This window comes from Eschrichtius robustus, chromosome 20 (genome assembly GCF_028021215.1).
Source record: "Eschrichtius robustus isolate mEscRob2 chromosome 20, mEscRob2.pri, whole genome shotgun sequence".
In the NCBI taxonomy this organism is placed as follows: domain Eukaryota; kingdom Metazoa; phylum Chordata; class Mammalia; order Artiodactyla; family Eschrichtiidae; genus Eschrichtius; species Eschrichtius robustus.
The window spans coordinates 38334567-38353724 of record NC_090843.1 but is presented as its reverse complement, the minus strand read 5'-3'; positions in this window follow the sequence as shown (position 1 = coordinate 38353724).

The window sequence follows — 19158 nt, the reverse complement described above, 5'->3', positions numbered from 1 at the left end:
TTAAGAGAATGCATTAGTTAGAAATTGTGCTCAGCTATGACTAACAAAGACACAAAACACAGTGGCTGAAACATGATGGGGACTTTGTTATCTCTCCTGCAGCTTGAAGTTGGGAGGGAGATGGTTCAACCTTGTACAGTGGCTCTAAGATACCCCCAAGGACCCAGGTACATTTATTTCTGCCCCATCAGCTTTACTTCATGATTTCTATCTCTGAAGTTGTCTTCTCATTACAAGATGGCCACTGCAGTGCCAAACCTTCCATCTGAGTTCCAGGCAGGGAGAGAGAGGAATAAGAGGGGAAGGGCAAATGGGCTGATACCAGTCAAGTCAGTTGAGAGGCCCACTCAACCACTTCTACTTATATTTCATTAGCTAGAACTTAACCAAATGTCTACCCCCATCTGCAAAGAAGCCTGGAAGATGCAGATTTTTGCAGGGTACATTGACATTCCCCCCAACCAAATTCAGGGTTTCATTACAAAAGAAAAAGGAGAGAATGAATTTGGTATAGGCAACTGTCTTAGTGGGGTTGTTTTTCCTTCTAAAATTAATACCTGTTTGTTAAGGTAAACTTGAAAGCTCTAGAATTGGAAAAGAAAGAGATAATGATGACTTTAACTACCCTAAGTGATCTCCAGTAGCAGTTAGTGTAATTGCATGCTTGGTTTTTTATTAGTATTTGTGTTTTTCGGATTGTATTTTTTTGACTATAAAAGGAATGCCTATCCATTAGGGAAACTTTGAGCAAAGTATAGAGAAGAAAGTAGGAATCACCCATAACCCAGAGATAATCACTATACTATTCTGTTGCATTTTCTGCCACTTTTATGTATATTTTTCATATTAGTAATCATAGTGTATGTATAAGCTCGTACCTTTTTTTTACTTTCTACATAAAATAAGTGAATTTACATATGACCCTACCTAACGTCTCCCTGCACCCTTATAACAGAGCATTCCAAATCGTGGTTGCAAAGCTGTTTGGAAGGTGCTTAAAGTAGGAGAGAATGAATAGCACAGACTGGTTTTCTCCTGTTCTGCTTCTGGGAGGCCATAAGGCAGATCTGGCTCACTTCTCACCCTCACTCTAAGGCTATATCATATGCTCTCCTTTCTGTATTTTTCCATCTTAAAAAATGTCAAGTGTACATGCCAAAAGTTAAAATGATTCTTCAGGGAACATGAACTGTCATGCCCATTCTTACTGCATGGCTCACAGAGGTGGATTTTGCTCTGGCTTGTAAATTCATAGGATCTCATAGCTAGGTAGGGCCTTCATGTCCCCATGCCCAACCCCTAATGCAACAGTGGAGAGAAGCAGAAAGGAAAAGTGCCCTGTTCAAGGTCACATGGTATGGTCAGTACCAGGACCCTGGCCTCCCAAGTCCCTTTCTAGTGATTTTCTAACCTACTTGAGATGCTTTGGATTGTGCAACTGATTGCTAAACTTCAAAGGTGTTATGAGTCCCACAGAAAATACACAGCCAAATGCAGCCAGTTGCTAAAGGAATTAACTAAAGCCTAGAGATTGGTACCTTGCTTAGGGTGGCATTTCTCAGATGGGTGATTCCATTTAATATACCTGGATTTTCAGAGAAAATATACACTCTACAGAAAACAAGTTTTTCCATCCAGTGTTCATTTGCTATGAGCTCAGACCTTGCTAAGTGACAAATAGTTGTGCTATAGATTATAGAATTCACAGCCTGGTTGGGGAGATGAGAGAGACATGAGCCAATATGGCACATTCATACAATAGAATGTCATGCAACTGTAAAGGAATGAGGTAAATCTGCAGGAACTGCCATGCCCATCATATATCATTAGAAGAAAAATGCTGATCACAGAGGAGTTTGGTAGTATATGTAGTATGATTTCTTCTGTGTTTAAAAAAACAAAGTACATTCACACACTTACATGTTTTGTATGAATAGAAAATATGTAGACAAATACACACCAACTTTTAACAGTGGTTATTCAATAGAGTGGGATTTTAAGATGGGGAAATAACTTTTTATTTACTTTTTTCACTCTCATGTTTCTGTTTTGAAAATACAATTATGTATAATCAGTTTCCTCATCATACATTTTGAATAATTATAGCAACTACCACAGAGGAATTGTGACAATTAAGTGAATTGCTATGAATAAAATGCTTAGAACTTCGCCAGGCACATACTAAGAGCTCAATAAACATTAGCTTTTATGATGACGTTGGGGGGTGTTGGGGGGAGAGATGGGTGCTCACATGCTCTTGCTGAGCATATACATTCATACAAGTTATTTATAAGGCAATTTGACCAGATAAATATGCCAAAAGCCTTTAAAATTTGAAAGCATTTTGACCCAGCCGTTCCACTTTCAGAAATTTCTTCTATGGAAAAAATTGCGTAAGTATATAAGAAATACGTACAAAGATGAATAAAGAGCAAAATGTTGGCAACAAGCTAAATGTTCAAAAACAGGAATGGTTTAATAAATTATGGTGCATCTTTACAATGGAATAGTAGGCATTCATTGTAGCAGTGAATTCATTAACATGGTAATATGTTAATGATATAATTTTAAGTGAGAAAAAGCAAATTTCCAAATAGCATATACAGTATGGTTACATTACGGTACAAAAAATATACATATGTATGTCTAAAAGCACATGCACTTAAGTATTAATAGTATTGCACCCTGGGCAATTGTGAAAATTTTCTTCTTGTACTTAGCTGTAGTTTTCAATTTTTTCTACAATGAGTCTCTATTACAAGTATTTTTAAAAAAGGCAAAGGGGGAGCATTTCATAATGTAGCCTCCACGCCCAGGCATGGGGACACCTCTGCCTGCGAGACAGAGGAGATGCAAGTGCTTCCAGCCTCCAAGGATCATGTGGGCAGGTTTTTTCAGTCTCTACTGCAGACTCAGCAGACATGGGGCTAGTGTCATGGCCTGACTTGGGAGACAGAATTTTGAATGTTGATTGAATGCCAAAAGAAGGAAATAGATGAGCAAAGTTCAGCCATGTCATTGCAATCAGCAAACTCAAATTCTTATGATGACAATTCTTCTAGTTCTTCCTGGTACAGTCCCAGTTTATGTCTTTTGTCCCAGCATAACTATGAATAACATCTCTTTCATTCTCGGTCACCCTACCCACTTGGAGTTTACTCACTTGTTTCATTATTTCCGTTAATTTGTTCTTCTAGATGCTGTACTTCCTGTACACTGAAGTCATTAAAGGCTTGTTCAGGTTCAACTTCTTTTTTGGCAAGAACTCTTCATAGGTGGTTCTGTTTGCTGTATATTGCCTCATATCAGAAGGTGTGCAATGTCTGGTTGTCCCACTTTTAGTGATAAGCAAATTGATGAGTGGATTCAGGTGGTGTCCACGTGGTCAAGCCATCGTAAAGTTCTCCATCAAACTTTCATCTCATGGTTTCATCAATTGCTGATCATTGCCTGAATGATTGCATTAGATGTTAGAAAATAGTTCTAGCTCTATCATTCCTTCCACATTTATTGGCTGGAATTCTTTTGTAAAGAAGTCTGTCCCTCATCAATTAGGGCTGGGTTACTCTCTAGTACAGTTTATATAGGAAGGACAGAATACATGCTGAACTCTTTCCTTGTAATGGTCAATTTTCAGAGTAAGGAGTTGAAACCCTTACAATGGTGCCCAGAGATTTTTGGGTTTTGGGGTGGTTTTTTCTGAAGTTTTTTGTTTGCTTGGTTTTTGGTGGGAAGACAGACGTCTATCTATTTCATTCTTAAAATTTTGGTATCATGAATTCATTGAGTTCTTCTATGTTAAATCTAAATACATTTATAAAACAAATTATACTTATTAAATTAGGAACTGTCTGTATTAGTCAGGGTTCTCCAGAGAAACAGAACCTGTGAATGTGTGTGTGTATATACTGTATATATATGTAGAGAGAGAGAGAATTTACTCTAAGAAGTTTGCTCACACAATTGTGAGCCTGGCAGGTTTGAAATCTGCAGGGCAGCCTGGTTGACTGAAGAACCAGAGATGAGCCGAACAACTCGAGTTTAAGGCTTCTGGAAGCAGCCTTAAACTTCTTCTGTTAAGGCCTTCAACTGATTGGATGAATCCCACCTACATTATGGAGGGTAATATGTTTTATGCAAAGCCAGCTGATTTAAATGTTAATCTCATCTAAAAATACATACCTTCATAGCAATATCTAGACTGATGCTTGACCAAATACCTGGGTACCATGGCCTAGCCAAGTTGACACATTAAATTAACCATCACATTATCTCTATTTAAAAAAAAAAAACTGGCAATACAAGTTAGGAAATGCAAAATGAGTTGTAGAATCAATGCTTACTGTGGGTGTTCACAGATGCAGAAGAACTCTTGGGCTGAACCAAACAAGAAAGGTTTGCATTAGTCATTTCTGTGTGTTCTACTGGCTTAGGTGCTAGACTGAGTGTTGGCAAAAATGGTGCTAGTTCTGGCACTTCTCATGTAACTTCTCTTGTGTAATTTATACTAGTTCACTGAGATTCAGAATCTTCATCTGAAAATCAAGGATAATAACATCTGTCCTACTTGCCATTATACTTTGTCATGACAGCCAAAAGAAATTATGTCTATTAAAGCATTTTGAAAGCTCTGCATGTTATGCAAACGTAAGGTGCTATTAGACTACTTTTGTTAACAGCCAACGAATCACAGAGTGTCAAGCAAATGTGCTTTAAAGCTGCAGTCGTAAGTGCAAGGCCACATTATGATGATGGTCAGTGATTTTCTCTTCATTTGAGAAAGGCCACCACTCTTAGCCCCACATTTTAAGAAGAGGGAAAGTTGTTACTTCCCTAAAGGAAAAAGAATCAGTGTACTAATTTTCCATATTAATGCCTCTGTCTGTAAATTCATGTTTCCCCTAGAGTCCCTATTTCTGTATGTCAACCACGTAGCATTGACAAATGCAAATGATGGATATCTGACTGGCTTGACTCATTCATTTATTTACTCAATAAGCGTTTATCAAACACCTAGTATATGTGAGACACTATGCCAGATGCTATTGGAGGCACAGAAGTGAATCAAATCTAGATTCTCTCCTCAAGCAATTTACAGGTTCTTAAGAAGAAGAAGCCATAATTTAAAAAAAAATACAATACAATATAGAAATTGAAATGTACAATGAGAGAGATAAGTGACATCCCATGGAAATTCAGAGAAGGAGAGATCAAGTTCAACTGAAAGTTCCAGACAGCTTCTTGGAGGAGGTGGCACTGAGCTAGACTGAAGAATAGGAATAGATTTGGGCCTGGGAGGGGGGACAGGCAAGGCGGAGCAGATGGTATGTGGAGGGGGCGTTGTAAATGTGCTGGAGAATACAAGGTTCTTGAAGGGAAGAAGTAGGAACGATGTTTGGACATGTGCTATTTGTGGCAAATTACAAATTCTCTCCTTTACCTCTAACTTCCTTCTCTGTAATTTTGGAGAGGATCTTAAGATTCATCTAATGATGGCAAAAAGGCTTCCTCTGTCTAGCCCACCAGCTTCTACTAATGGGTAGCAGAAGGTCATATCTGGTCGGGTCAGCTCAATGGAGAAGTTTATTGTCAAATAACTACTTAATAAATCATAATTTTATTATGATTATGATGCTTTCAATTCTAAAAGTATATGATTCCAATGATTCTCAGAAACCAAATCTTCTCTGAAGGTTTTTAACATTTTAGATATAAATCTTTCTTAGCTAGAGTACCCATGGCCATGCTTCCCAAACCTAAAACACAGAACTTAATTTAGCCCCCTTGATGATTCAGAGTCAGCCTCAAAAACAGAAAGGATCAGACTGTGCTGTATTACAGCATTGCCAGGACCCATGGGAGCACAAAGGATTATTTATCTCAAAACTCAGTGACTCCAGATTGCTCTGTTTGTTATCCTTTTTTCTTTTTTTTCTGCCCTGTTGCTGAGCATTCAAAGCTCAGATTTTGATAGTCTCAGCATCCCCACCCATCTCATCCTATTTTTGTTCTGTTTGCTGCTTCTATTCAACATGAGGCCTGGAAGTCAGATCACCAAGTTCTGTTAGAATTACATGTAAAGTAAGAGTAAATAAGCTCTGAGTAAGGGTCTAAGAGGATTACTTACATGTAAAGTATCTTGAGACTTAGTGCCATCTGGTCTGGCTGTTTAATTAAAGGGGTGTGTGTGTGAGAGAGAGAGAGACAGAGACAGAGACAGAGAGACAGAGATAGAGACAGAGAGAGAAAATGTATGTTTGCACGTGTGCGCACATGTAAATGTGCTTTTCCCTTATGGTTTTTTACTGTGATTATGTGACAGGCCAAGTGCAAGATAAGTAAAATGCGACAGTCTATAATTTGCCTAAAGAAATTGAGAAGCATTGAAAAATCTAAGTAAGAAGAAATTTTGTAACTGCATATAAGAGATAATCATGGTTGCCCCTGCTATTACACAGACCCTGTGATGATTATAAGGTAGTGTAAGGAGAAACCATTATCTCTGAGAAACAGCAGTTACATGGTTAGTCTAAATTCCCATGGGAAATTGAAAGAAAATGATGATTAGACTTGAGGTCTCCGGATCCCAAACCAGAGTTCCTTCAACTACTGCAAAATGCTACCCACATGATAATTATTATTAGAAATCAAAGGAAATCCTGCACCTCTGTACTTCTACACCACATTGGGGTTGGGGGAGGGATTTAACCAAGGGATGTGAGTTTGGAGTAAGTACAATGTATCTCAAAAATCTATCAATGTGTGTGCTAAACAGAAACACCTGGAAAACTTTTTAAAAATATGGATGTTCAGGTCCCATTATCAAGTCTATTTTAGGAGATCTGGGATTGGGACCAGAAGTTTGGAAGAGATTTTCACCCTTAAGTACTGAAGCATCCAACTCCATCATAACTACAGTACCATTATCACACCAGATTTTGATTTTATGAGAAACCCAACTGCCTTGGGTTCCCAGCCATTTAGTATTCAGGCCTGGGCTTTAGATAGTCAGAAGGTCATTGTTTTTTTCACAGCACATCTTTCTTCCTGCCCCTGCCTTTCCTGTTCAGCTCACTGTGTACTTCTCAGCCCCTTCACCCATGCCTGTGCCAAAATAACAGAATATCTAGGCATGCATGAGATGCCACCCAATTTCTTTCGATTCTACCTTTGCTTATGGTGCTCAGCTGGATGTGGTGACGAGGTTACTACAGGACATTCTCACTAGCCGGGCCATGCCTCACAGGAAGGTTGAGAATTTTTCAACAATGATCATGTTTCTGAAAGAAAGGGCAAATGGTCGAAGGTAATGTTAACAGTAAAAACGGTGACGGTAATCCAGCTGGGAACTCAAAGCATGCAATGGGGTTGGAGGCCCACCTGCCGATGCCACACCAGCAGCAGCAGGGGGGCTTACTGAGAGTACACACTGGAACAAGTGTTTTTGTGCACATCACCTCATTTAAATCTCATGACAGTCCTAAGATGGGAATACTATTATCCTTATTTTATACGTAATGTAACTAAGGCTGAGAAGTAATTTGTCCAAGTCTGTACAGCTAGAAAGAGGCAAAGCTGGGTTCAAAATCAGCATAGCAGATGTAGGTTAATATCAGCCACTGGGCTACATTGGCACACCACCAGATTTGTGCCAGAATGTGATCTGAATACACGTTCAGATGTTGTAAGGATCTGCATGCCTGACTGTGGTCCTAAACCATACTATGGAGAAGGCCAGTTCTGGTCGTATACTTTGGCGGCATTGTAAGGATACTGAACCCTGTGGGAACACAGGCTAGAAGCTTTGTTTATGCATCAGAAGACCAAGAAGTCCTCTTTTCCCTGAAGTCAGTGCAGGATCTGAGGCTGACTCAGTGCCTGGGAGAAACGTGGGGTCCTGCTGTCCCATTGGGAACACAGAGAGCCCTCTCTGTCAGGGAGATGGAGCGCTATAGAATTCAGAAGAAATCACAGAGAAGCAGGCTGCCCACGGGTCTGCAGGACCTGGAGGACTGGCCTATGGGCTCCCTGCTACTATAGAGAGGTTCCATTTTCCTTCCCCAGACTCAAGAACAAATATCGACATGATGGAGATGGGTTGGAAGTAGCATCCTCACCAATGAACATTTAACCCAGTGGTTTTTGAACTCCCAATGTGGCTATTTCCACAAAAGTGTCTTAAGAGACACTGCAAAGGAATAGGGTAAATGCATCAGGCCTGGGTCTTCCCAACTAACCCCATTTCAACCAGAAAAGCTCTGCTGAAATACGTTTTATATATTGGGCTCCTTTGTAAGCTTCTATTTGAAGGAGGGATTCCATGTTAAGAAACATGCTTGAAAATAACTGTTTTCTATCCTCCTGAATTCTTCTGCTATTATTCCTAAACTTCTGGATAGTTGGAGACCTGAGGCCTATTTTCTGAGGCTGAACAAAATCTGAGGAATAACCTCCCCTTACAATAAGTTTCCAACACAGCTGGCTGGTCTCTATCTTAGCCCTTTATTGAGATGGTAAAGGGACCAATGTATCAGGTACCCTTGATGGCAAAATTGTACCCTTCTCTGAGGAAAGGGACACATCTTCAATGAAGCTTCAAGTCTCAAGGGACAGAAGGGGACTACCATTCAGGTCCATGTACTTTGGGGAGAGGAACACCAGCCAACTCTACCACTGTCCACCTGTAGTCAACTCATACCTGAGCACCTGCTGAATACAATATTCAGAGACACTCTGACTTCTATAGGGGGAATGCAAAGGAAAGGGTCTACAGGGAAGACAATGTTGACTGCCTACTTGATGATCATTTCCCACCCATACCCTACCTCTTCATTGCTGTACTGAACAAAAACAAATAGATGGCCAGATACCTCTCTAGCAAAGATGGGTTTACTCAGGAGCAGCGGAGAATTGCAATTCGGGGTCTGCAACGATGGCAAGCCACGTGCAAGTCCCCGCAGGGCAAGGGAAGGAAAATGCTTTGTAAAAGAAGAAAAGGAGGGTGGGATTCTGTAGTAAAAAAAGAGTCTGGGGCTTTTCATTGGCTGAGTCCTTGCCAGGAAAGAAGAGGAGTCTTTCTTCTTCCCGCTGGGCTCTGCTGTCATTACAGGATGTGAGAGTATCCTTTCCTGGCCTCCCAACTCTATTTAATTGAGGTTTCAGTTTATTAACTTTTTTGTAGCTAGCAGGGCCCATGTCTCATCGTTGAGACTAAAAATATCAGATATTCACTTTCCCAGCCTCACTTGTATTGAGGATGTGAGAATGTGACTCACCCCTTCAGGGGGCTTCTACAAAGGGCTTTCCTCTCTCTAAGAAAAAGTGATATGTCCATGAAAATGCCCTTCTCCTTCATCACTTGCCAGACACTTGGCAAATAGTATCTCCTTTTATCCTCGAAACAACCCCATGAGGTGGTTAATAACATAGTCCTGATTTTAGAGATGAGGAAACCAAGGCCTAGAAAGATGAATAACTTGACCAAGATCATGTCTAATAGATGGCACGGCCAAGATTTGAACCCAGATGTGTATTGCTCCTGTTATAGATTGAATTGCACCCCCTCAAAAGTTATGTTGAGGTCCTAATCCCCACTACCTCAGATTCTGATCTTGTGTGGAAATAGGGTCTTTATAGAGGTAATTAAGTTAAAACAAGGTCATTAGAGTGGACCCTAATCCAACATGACTGATGTCCTTATAAAAAGGGATAATTTGGACACAGACACAGACACACACAGAGGGAAGATGATGTGGAGACACAGAGGGAAAAGACAGCTATGTGGCTGGAATGATGCATGTACAAGCCAGAGAATGGCAAGGATTGATGGCAAACACCAGAAGCTAAAAGAGGCAAGGAAGTCTTCTCCACTAGAACCATCAGAGAGAGCGCGGCCCTGCTGACACCTTGACTTCAGACTTCTAGCCTCCAGAACTATGAAACAATAAATGTCTGTTGTTTTAAGCCACCCAGGTTTTGGTACTTTGTTACAGCAGCTCTAAGAAACTAATAGAAGTCCCAAAACCTTAAACACCTTCTTATACTACTCACTGAAAAGATGCAAATTTAGATATGTTTGGCTAGGAACATTACTAGAATAGTGGAGACAATCCTAGAAAATAGTGGTGTCTTCTTGAAGGCACAAAGATAGGGCCAAACAAATCGTGTGTTCGCTTAGCCAGAGAGCCAGGTTACAGTGGAGACCATCACAGACTCAATCTGCATTTATCAAACTATAAGTATGGTCATAGGTGCTTCACACACAAGGCTCCCCACACTCTACAAGGTCTCTACCTCCAAACAGATAATGGAACTGACTGGCCCCAATCCCACAGCTGGTAAAGAAAAGCAAGCCTTTAAACACAGAGCTTCTGACAAGCCCCACTGTTCTTTCTGCCTGCTGAACCAGCTTCAAGATCATTGCCTCAGGATGTGGGCAGATATGAGAAGGAACACTGTGAAAGTACAGTATTTGCCTTATATGTTGCACTTCTACATATCCTTGGCTCCTGAGGATTCAGGAATAGGTTTTGGTTTTAGACTTTTTTTAAGACTTAAATTGGTCAGTGTGATCAGTTGCAGTTCCTGTCTATGCTGTATCTCCCGCATGGCCTCATTTCCCCCTCTGTTATTGTGCAGTCTACTGCAGTAGAGCTAATAATTGCAACTAATTAACTTAAGAATTGCCTTGAGATAAAAACAAAAGTGCTTACATTATGGAATTCAGTAGGTTGGACGTAGGCAGAAGAACTTGTCCCTTAAGAGGAAATCTCTGAACTTTGGCTTCCAGCCCTTGGCACCTCTGACATCATCAAGACTGTGATCTTGAAGCTGTTGCTTTTCACTTGAGCAGACCTGTGGGTGCTTCCTCTACTACCTGGGAGAACTACCTACGTGAAAGTCTTCACTTTCTTTCCACAGACTGGGGATGCAAAGGTGCATTAAAGGTGCATCATGGATCTATCACCACACATTGTCCAACTCAGAGTAGCTCAGGAATGAAGAAAATGGGAGGTGACGAGTCAAGCTATAGGTTCCAAGATGGTGAACTCCAAAAGGAAAGAAATGTAGTGTCTGGAATTGCCTTTATTCACCCTTCCAGAATGAGGAATTTTTGTAACTTCCTTTGCATTACATTTATCATGGAACCCTGTGTGATACAACCTCAAACTCCCATACGTCACATCTAAAGCTCTCCACACACTGGCCCCAACTTTTTTCCAACCAGACCCCAGCCACACTTCTACATGTAACCTCCATTTGACCCCAGAGACTCCAAAATATGCTTGGCGCTTTTTTATCTTCCTGTCTCCTGGCTCACAGCACTTCCCCACCAGAATCCTGTCACAGCTTAAATAGGTACAAGGGGACCCATCCTCCAGTCCAAGGGGTCTAAATTGCTTGTTCAGGTACTGACTTTATCAGAACCACCTGAGGTGCTTATTAGAGATGCCTGAACTCTGCTCCCAGATGATTCTGAGGCACAGCTAAGTTTGGGAACCTAAGAGCCCTAACTCACTCGCTCAATACAGGACTCCCCCCTGTACCATCCTAAGACATGGAAGTCAGCACCTGCTTGAACACTCTGGTAATGGTCTTGAATTGCATTTTTTAACAATGCTATTTGTCAAAAATTTCTGCCATGTGTTGAGACAATATCATCTTCTTCTCTGCAAATCCTACTATTTGACCTAATTTTGTCATGTGAATCACCCAAAATAAATCCATTAACTCTTCCTAATAGTAGTTGTTCAAATATAGAAAGATAGATCTCACCTCCCTTTCACTTCCCTCATCCCCTCCCATCAGATCTTCAATTTTCTGGCTAAACAATTCTAATTCCCTCAAATATAGATCATAATTCATCATCATCCTCATCATGCTTGCCATAGCTCCATGAGACAGGTACAGTTATTTCCATTGCATAGATAAGGAAACTGAGGCTATGGGAGGTTAAGTAACTTCCCCAAGATGACACAGTAAGTGTCAGAGCTTGGACCTGAGCAAGTCTGCTGACTCCAAAGTGGATGGGTTTAACTGCTATGCTGCCACCAACTTGTTCATTATTCTTTGGACAGTCTCCAATTTTAATGTCTCTCATTAAATGTGATATTCAAAATGGGACACAATGTTTGTGAACGTTTCTGCTTAGCACAGAATACAGAGTTCTCTTACTGCCCACTGCACACTTCTGTTAACACAGGGCAAGATGAACTTGGTATTTCCTGACAGCTCTATCACATGGTTCACTGATATCAATTAAAATTCACATGGACTGCGGTAAAATCACGTAGTATTTCTATTGTATTAATTGCCTATCATGGGATTCCTCTCCCCACCTGCTACATCTAGGGAGGGTTCGGGGTGGGGTCCTCATTCCATTTCTTTGTGCCCCCGCCCCCTGATCTGGAGGGCTGGTCCTTCCTTGGTCCCCAGATAAAGAGCAAATTTCACTGAAAAAAAAAAATTGCCTATCATGAGCAAGTCAAAGAACTGTGGACTAGAAATGCAGGAGTGGATACAGTGTTAGGTAAGGCACACCCTGCTCTCAAAGGAGCACAGAGAAGAAAGAAGGGGTGGGAGTGGAAGAGATGGCAGAACTGGTTCCCAGCCATATCGCTGGTGTTATAAAACTGTCAGGCACAGAGACCTTAGGGAGACTCAGTCCTTCTCCAACTCTGTGACCAATGTTACTTTGTGACTCTGTACCGTTCAGAGGCAGAGCAGAAGAGCATGTCAGGTGCTTAAAGCTACCACCCAGTATGTCTTATCCTGTACCTGTAAATTGATCTATTTTAAACCTGAGTTAAGGATTTTCCTTCTATTTGTACTTAATTGTACCTCATGTATTTATCTTGTGAGTTTTGGTCCATCTTTTTAAATATTAAAAGTGTTTTGTTTTGTTGTTTACCCTGATACTGTAAGAATCAAATTCTACAATGTCAACATGCCCAGCTCTGAACTTCTCGCAAATGGAATGAACATGCTTTATATGTCACTAATCAAAGTGTTAAATAGGAATCGACCTTGGACAGACAGCAGTGTGACAGAGATACAAGCTCAGGCTGGGAGTGGGCTATGTCTGGCTTGTTCATCCCTGTCTGTCAAAAACACAGCACAGGGCTCCGCACAGGTGGATGCCGTCAGGCCTTGTATAAATCAATCAAGGTCCTTCTCCAGTTTCAAACCATAGAATATTAGAATATCTTAGTTGGAAAGGACCTTAAAAATCATTTAACTCAATGTCCTTTCTTCACATAGTCAGAAAATGAAACCCAAAGAGGAACAATTATTTACCTGAAATCACCTACTTAGGGGAAAAAAAAGCTCAATGACCCAGCCTTCCTATTTTCTAATTCAGAACACCTCCTACCACACTGAGCAGCGGACTTACCAATCAACACTCTCCTATTATGTGTTCACCCCCATAATTGTACTACTATGGAGCCTGGAGGGACCCTTGGAAGACCCAATTAGGGCAGAAGAAAGACCTTTTCCTTTTGACTCAGAGACCAAATGCTCCTGGGTAAATAAAAATAAGCCCCCACCTCTTTAGGCACTAAATGTGTCTTAATAAGGGAAAGACTCTTAACAGAGAGTTCCAGAAAGTAGCTATGGGGCTCTAGAGGAGAAAAAAAAAAGCCTTCCATCATTCCTTAGACACAGAAACAGGCCTCCAAAGGATTTCTCCAGAGTATTAAACCACATCAGAGACCCATGACCCCATAGGCCCAGGTGTTCATTCTACCTCTGGGCCTGACCTATTCTGAATTCTGCTGTCCAAATCACAATGAAGAGTAAATGCTATAGATTGTTGCGTACCTACTAAGCTCCCCACGCTGGGGTTTTACATTCTTTATTTCAAATTTTCATGACAACACTGCATGCTAGCTTTCATTTGTTCATTTTCCAGATAAGGAAATAAAGATCCAGAGAGGTTAAATAGCATTTCCAAGGTAATAAATGGAGAAGCCAGTATTGAAACCCATGTCTATCCATCTAAATCCAAGATTTATTTCAAGGCCATACGCTTTCCACAGTACCAGCCTGCTTGCCCCAAAATCTGTCCTCAATTATTTTAAGTTTGACCTCAACTAACCCCCAAACAAGTTACCCAGAAAAATAGGAATTTGGCTACCACCAAAGGCTATCTACAGCCTTTCCCATCTGCTCCTCCAGACCAATCATCTCCCAATGGATTCCTAATGTAGCCTACATTTGCAACTTTCTTCTGCAAGAAGTCTCTGCCCTGAACTGTTCTATTAACCATATTACAGAATCAAAAACAACATGACTTCAAGGATACACTTAACTCATTCAATATTACCACTGCAGGGGAGATGTCTAGGGGTTTTTTCCTCATTAAAGAAATAGATCAGGGGCTTCCCTGGTGGCGCAGTGGTTGAGAATCCGCCTGCCAATGCAGGGGACACGGGTTCGAGCCCTGGTCTAGGAAGATCCCACGTGCCGCGGAGCAACTAGGCCCGTGAGCCACAACTACTGAGCCTGCGCGTCTGGAGCCTGTGCCTCGCAACAAGAGAGGCCGCGATAGTGAGAGGCCCGCGCACCGCGACGAAGAGTGGCCCCCACTTGCCACAACTAGAGAAAGCCCTCGCACAGAAACGAAGACGCAACACAGCCATAAATAAATAAATAAATAAATAAATAAATAATTTAAAAAAAGAGAAATAGATCATGAACAAATTGTATTGTTCTGGATACTCACAGAAATTATTTGTTTAAACCACCCCATCTGTGGTATTTTATCAGAGCAGCCCTAGCTGACTAATATAGTTGTGTAGCTTCCACCATAATCAAGATATAGAATACTTCCATCATTCCAAAAATTTCTCTCTTTGTAGTCAATCGTCTTTCCCCACCTTCAGTCTCTGGTAGCCATTGACCTGTTTCTGTTGCTATAGTTTCACGTTTTCCAGAATGTCATATAAATGGAATCATACAGTATAGAGCCTTTTGAATCTGGCTTTTTTTCACTTAGCATGATGCTTTGAGATTCATCCATGTTGTTACAAGGATAATCATTTATTTTTGATGAAGATGTTTTGAGAGTATATGAGCAAGAGAAAAGAGAGAGAGAAGGAAGAGGAATAGGACATTGGTTTTGAGGAGTAAGGGGATGTTGAGTCAAGAATCAGGTATTTGAGGGCTTCCCTGGTGGCTCAGCGGTTAAGAATCCGCCACCGATGCAGGGGACACGGGTTCAAGCCCTGGTCCGGGAAGATCCCACATGCCACGGAGCAACCAAGCCCATGCTCCACAACTACTGAGCCTGCACTCTAGAGCCCATGAGCCACAACTACTGAGCCCACGTGCCACAACTACTGAAGCCCACATGCCTAGAGCCCGTGCTCCGCAACAAGAGAAGCCACTGCAATGAGAAGCCTGCACACCACAAGGAAGAGTAGCCCCCGCTCGCCACAAGGAGAGAAAACCTGCACGCAGCAACAAAGACCAACGCAGCCAAAAATAATTAATTTAAAATTTTTAAAAAAGGTAACTATTCTTTAAAAAAAAAATCAGGTATTTGAGAAATTGAATGTACTCAAAATATAGTACAAATAATTACTCTAGATTTTCCCAAAATCTAATCTAGTTGAATCTCTCCCATCTCTCTCTCCTTGGCCTTAGGTCAGAGTTGAGATAATCACTCTCAACTCTGGGATTCTCAGTCCCCAATTTCCTATTATCCTTAGTCTGTGTGAGGATTCACTCCTGCTTAATTTTATATGTTTCTCAATTTATTCTCTACACCACTGCTGTTCTCCCCCTAGACTCTCTCTCTCTCTCTAACATGTTTATTATACATGCTTAGGTGTATGGGAATCTTTAAAACCTATATAGTGCTGATTTGTATTCTTATGTGTTTTATTTATTTTTTTAATTTAATTAATTTATTTTTATTTTTGGCTGCATTGGGTTTTCATTGCAGCACACGAGCTTTCTCTAGCTGCGGTGGAGCAGGGGCTACTCTTCATTGTGGTGCGCAGGCTTCTCATTGTGGTGGCTTCTCTTGTTGTGGAGCATGGGCTCTAGGGCGTCCGGGCTTCAGTAGTTGTGGCTCGCGGACTCTAGAGCGCAGGCTCAGTAGTTGTGGCGCACGGGCTTAGTTGCTCCACCGCATGTGGGATCTTCCCAGACCAGGACTCGAACCCATGTCCCCTGCACTGGCTGGCTGATTCTTAACCACTGCGCCACCAGGGAAGTCCCTACTTATGTGTTTTAAATATAAGTAAAGAGTATTGTGATATAGAGCTTGAACGATTTCTTTTTCACTCAACACTATGTTTTTAAGATCTATCAAGGTAATGCATAGTACTTTGTAAACTGTAAATAACTCTACAAATATTTTCTACTACTACTTTTAATAGTAGTAGTGGTGGTAGTAATAATAATAATAATAATTTATTCAAGAAATCTTTTTCAGTATCTACTTTGTTAAACCCTAGGTATAGAGAAATCTTTTTTTAAAAAAAGACACACACACACACACACACAAAAAAAGACACAATTCCTCATGGAGAAATGTGAGAGTTTCTTATTCTCTAGTATGAGAGTTTCTAACAGGAGGGCCTAACCTCATCTTGAGACTCAGGGGCTGTTTCTCTGAGGCAGGGGCACTTCAGCCAATTTTTGCCCCTTAAGCTAGGGCTTCTACACATATAAGCCACATATATTGTTCATATACCAGATGGGTTTTGCATTTTTTTCAGAAGGGTAAGTTTGAACAAAAGAAATCTAGGACTGAGCTGCAGAAAATTGGGTCCAATGACTACTGTGGGGAGATGAGTCAATCCCGGGTGATTCAGATGACAGAGCAACACAGATGATTGAAAACTGGAATCATCAATAATGTGCGTCACCTTCTCATCCTGTGCAAGTGCATGTTGTCACAACATGCCAACATCATCAAAAGAAATATTAAGTTCCTACTGCCATGCATGGTGGGTCAGAGTGCGGGCCTGTTTGTTTGCTTGGATGGAGGTGAAATTAGAGAAAGTAAGTAACACAACCCCAGGACACAGGATCAAGTCACTGCTCTCAGTTCTAGCACTGAATTGCACCCAAGTTCAGAATAAAGGATTAATGTCCCCAAACTGACTAAGCGCTTTATATTGCATTAATTTCAATTTAATATGAAGTAAGAAGGAGGAACAAACGGGAAACAGTCTAAAAACAGGGAGCACATACAAGAGTGTATATCAGTTAGTTCAGGCAGGAGGCAGATCCCAACTCTCCACTCCCATTACTCTCAAGAGCAAGATCTGCTTGTGGGTTAATGGCACTCACAAATGTTTTCCCTTTAGTGATAGAGCCAGATAAAGATCTTGGGAGCTGTCAACAGGATTCTGTTTTTAATGCAAGCCTGTGTAAATACTGGTCTTCATTTAGAGAGCATTTTTGTATTTTCTAGTAATGCAGACTTATGTGAAAAATGCCTGGTTTATCCTCTCCCAATCTACTCCTACCCTATGAACTCTTAAAAATCTGTGTCCTCGTGTTAGAGAAAAACCATTACAGTATAACTGCTTGCTGATCTGCAGTCCTCTGACAGGAAATTTGAAACTGCAAGCTGCTATGTAGGGTTCACCAAAATGCTTGCCGTTTAAGAGGGTCTAAAAGACTAAAGGTCATGGTCTATTTCAAATGTATTTTGAAAGCCTCTCAATTTGCCTTTTTTATGTGTTGATATGGGTAGAGATTTAACACCAAGGTGACTAGAAAGGAATGAAATTTATCCTTAAACCCCAAAGAGTAAACTCACATCATCATGTTTTAGTCTCACCACCTTCCTGTTTGAATGATTCATTGTAACAAACATTTTTTGAGCTTTCCTACTATATTCAAGAGAGAAACAAAAATTAACAAAACACAGACTTAAAGAGCCACAGTTCTTAACCGCAGGGCCTTATGTGGGCTTTGAATGATGTTTTAATAACCATATTGTTATTAAATATTCATACTTCTAAATCCATTGGGAAAAAAATAGGGCTCAGAACTTTCATCAGATTCTCAAAGGCACCTATGGCTTCAGGAAATTTAAGGATCTCTGGCCTAGTCATGGGATAAGTCATATATAAAGACTGAATGATAAATTGTTAAAGGTGAAATGGTATTTTAAAGCCATCTAAGCTGAATTAGTCTTCTTCAGTTTACAAATGAGAAAACTGAGGTGCAGCAGGGAACTATGACTTGCCCCTAGTGCCAGGTAGCACTAAGACGTGGGCCACAGCCCTTATTCTGGAACTAACTATGGCTATGACTAGGGTAGAGTAAGATAAGTAACAGAAAAGAACTACAGGAGAAATGGGAAAGATTACATTTGCTTGAGAGTGTCAAAAAAGACCTGATGAGGGACGTGGCCTTTGAAAGAGTCGCAAATGATGGATTTTGAGACATATTATTGGGAAGGCTAAGGTGAGAGTGGACGGAGTATGAGTGTCATCTGGGGAAAAGAAGCAAGAAAAATAAAGTTAGGAACACATGAATGTGTGTGTGTGTGTGTGTGTGTGTGTGTAAGAATAGGAGACAGGACTGGAAAAATAGGCGGTGGCCCTATTGTGAAAGGTGTCAGAGGTAGGATGAGAACAGACATGCCATGTACAACACAAGTTAAAAAATCCACAAAGTACCATATATCCCCGTCACATTTCCAGAGATTTCTTTGAATGCTCACACTTTCTCAGCACTGGTAAACACTCATAAAAGCTGCTGATGGGACTGTAAACTGGTACCACCTCTCTAGAGGGCAATTTGGGAAGCAGTATCAAAATTCATTGAACAATGCATAGCTTTGGACTGGGCAATTCCTCTTCTAGGAATTTATTCTAAGTAAACAATAATGAACATGCATAGAGATTCCTACGACTATCCACTGCAGTGTTCATTCTAGTAATGAATAATTAGAAACTGCCTCATCTCCGCACATAGAGGACGTTAAATAACCTCTTCAAGAGGGAAAAAATATGATCATTAAATATCAGACTGTAGAAGAGTAGTTAATGGGGAAATGTTCGTGATAAATTGTGAATATTTTACATTGTTTACATTTTACCTTCCCCATTGTGTTTTTCTCAAATGAGAAACCAGAGGTTTTTAACCTGCCTGTGTGCCTTATCTGCATAGAAAGCCTATGACACA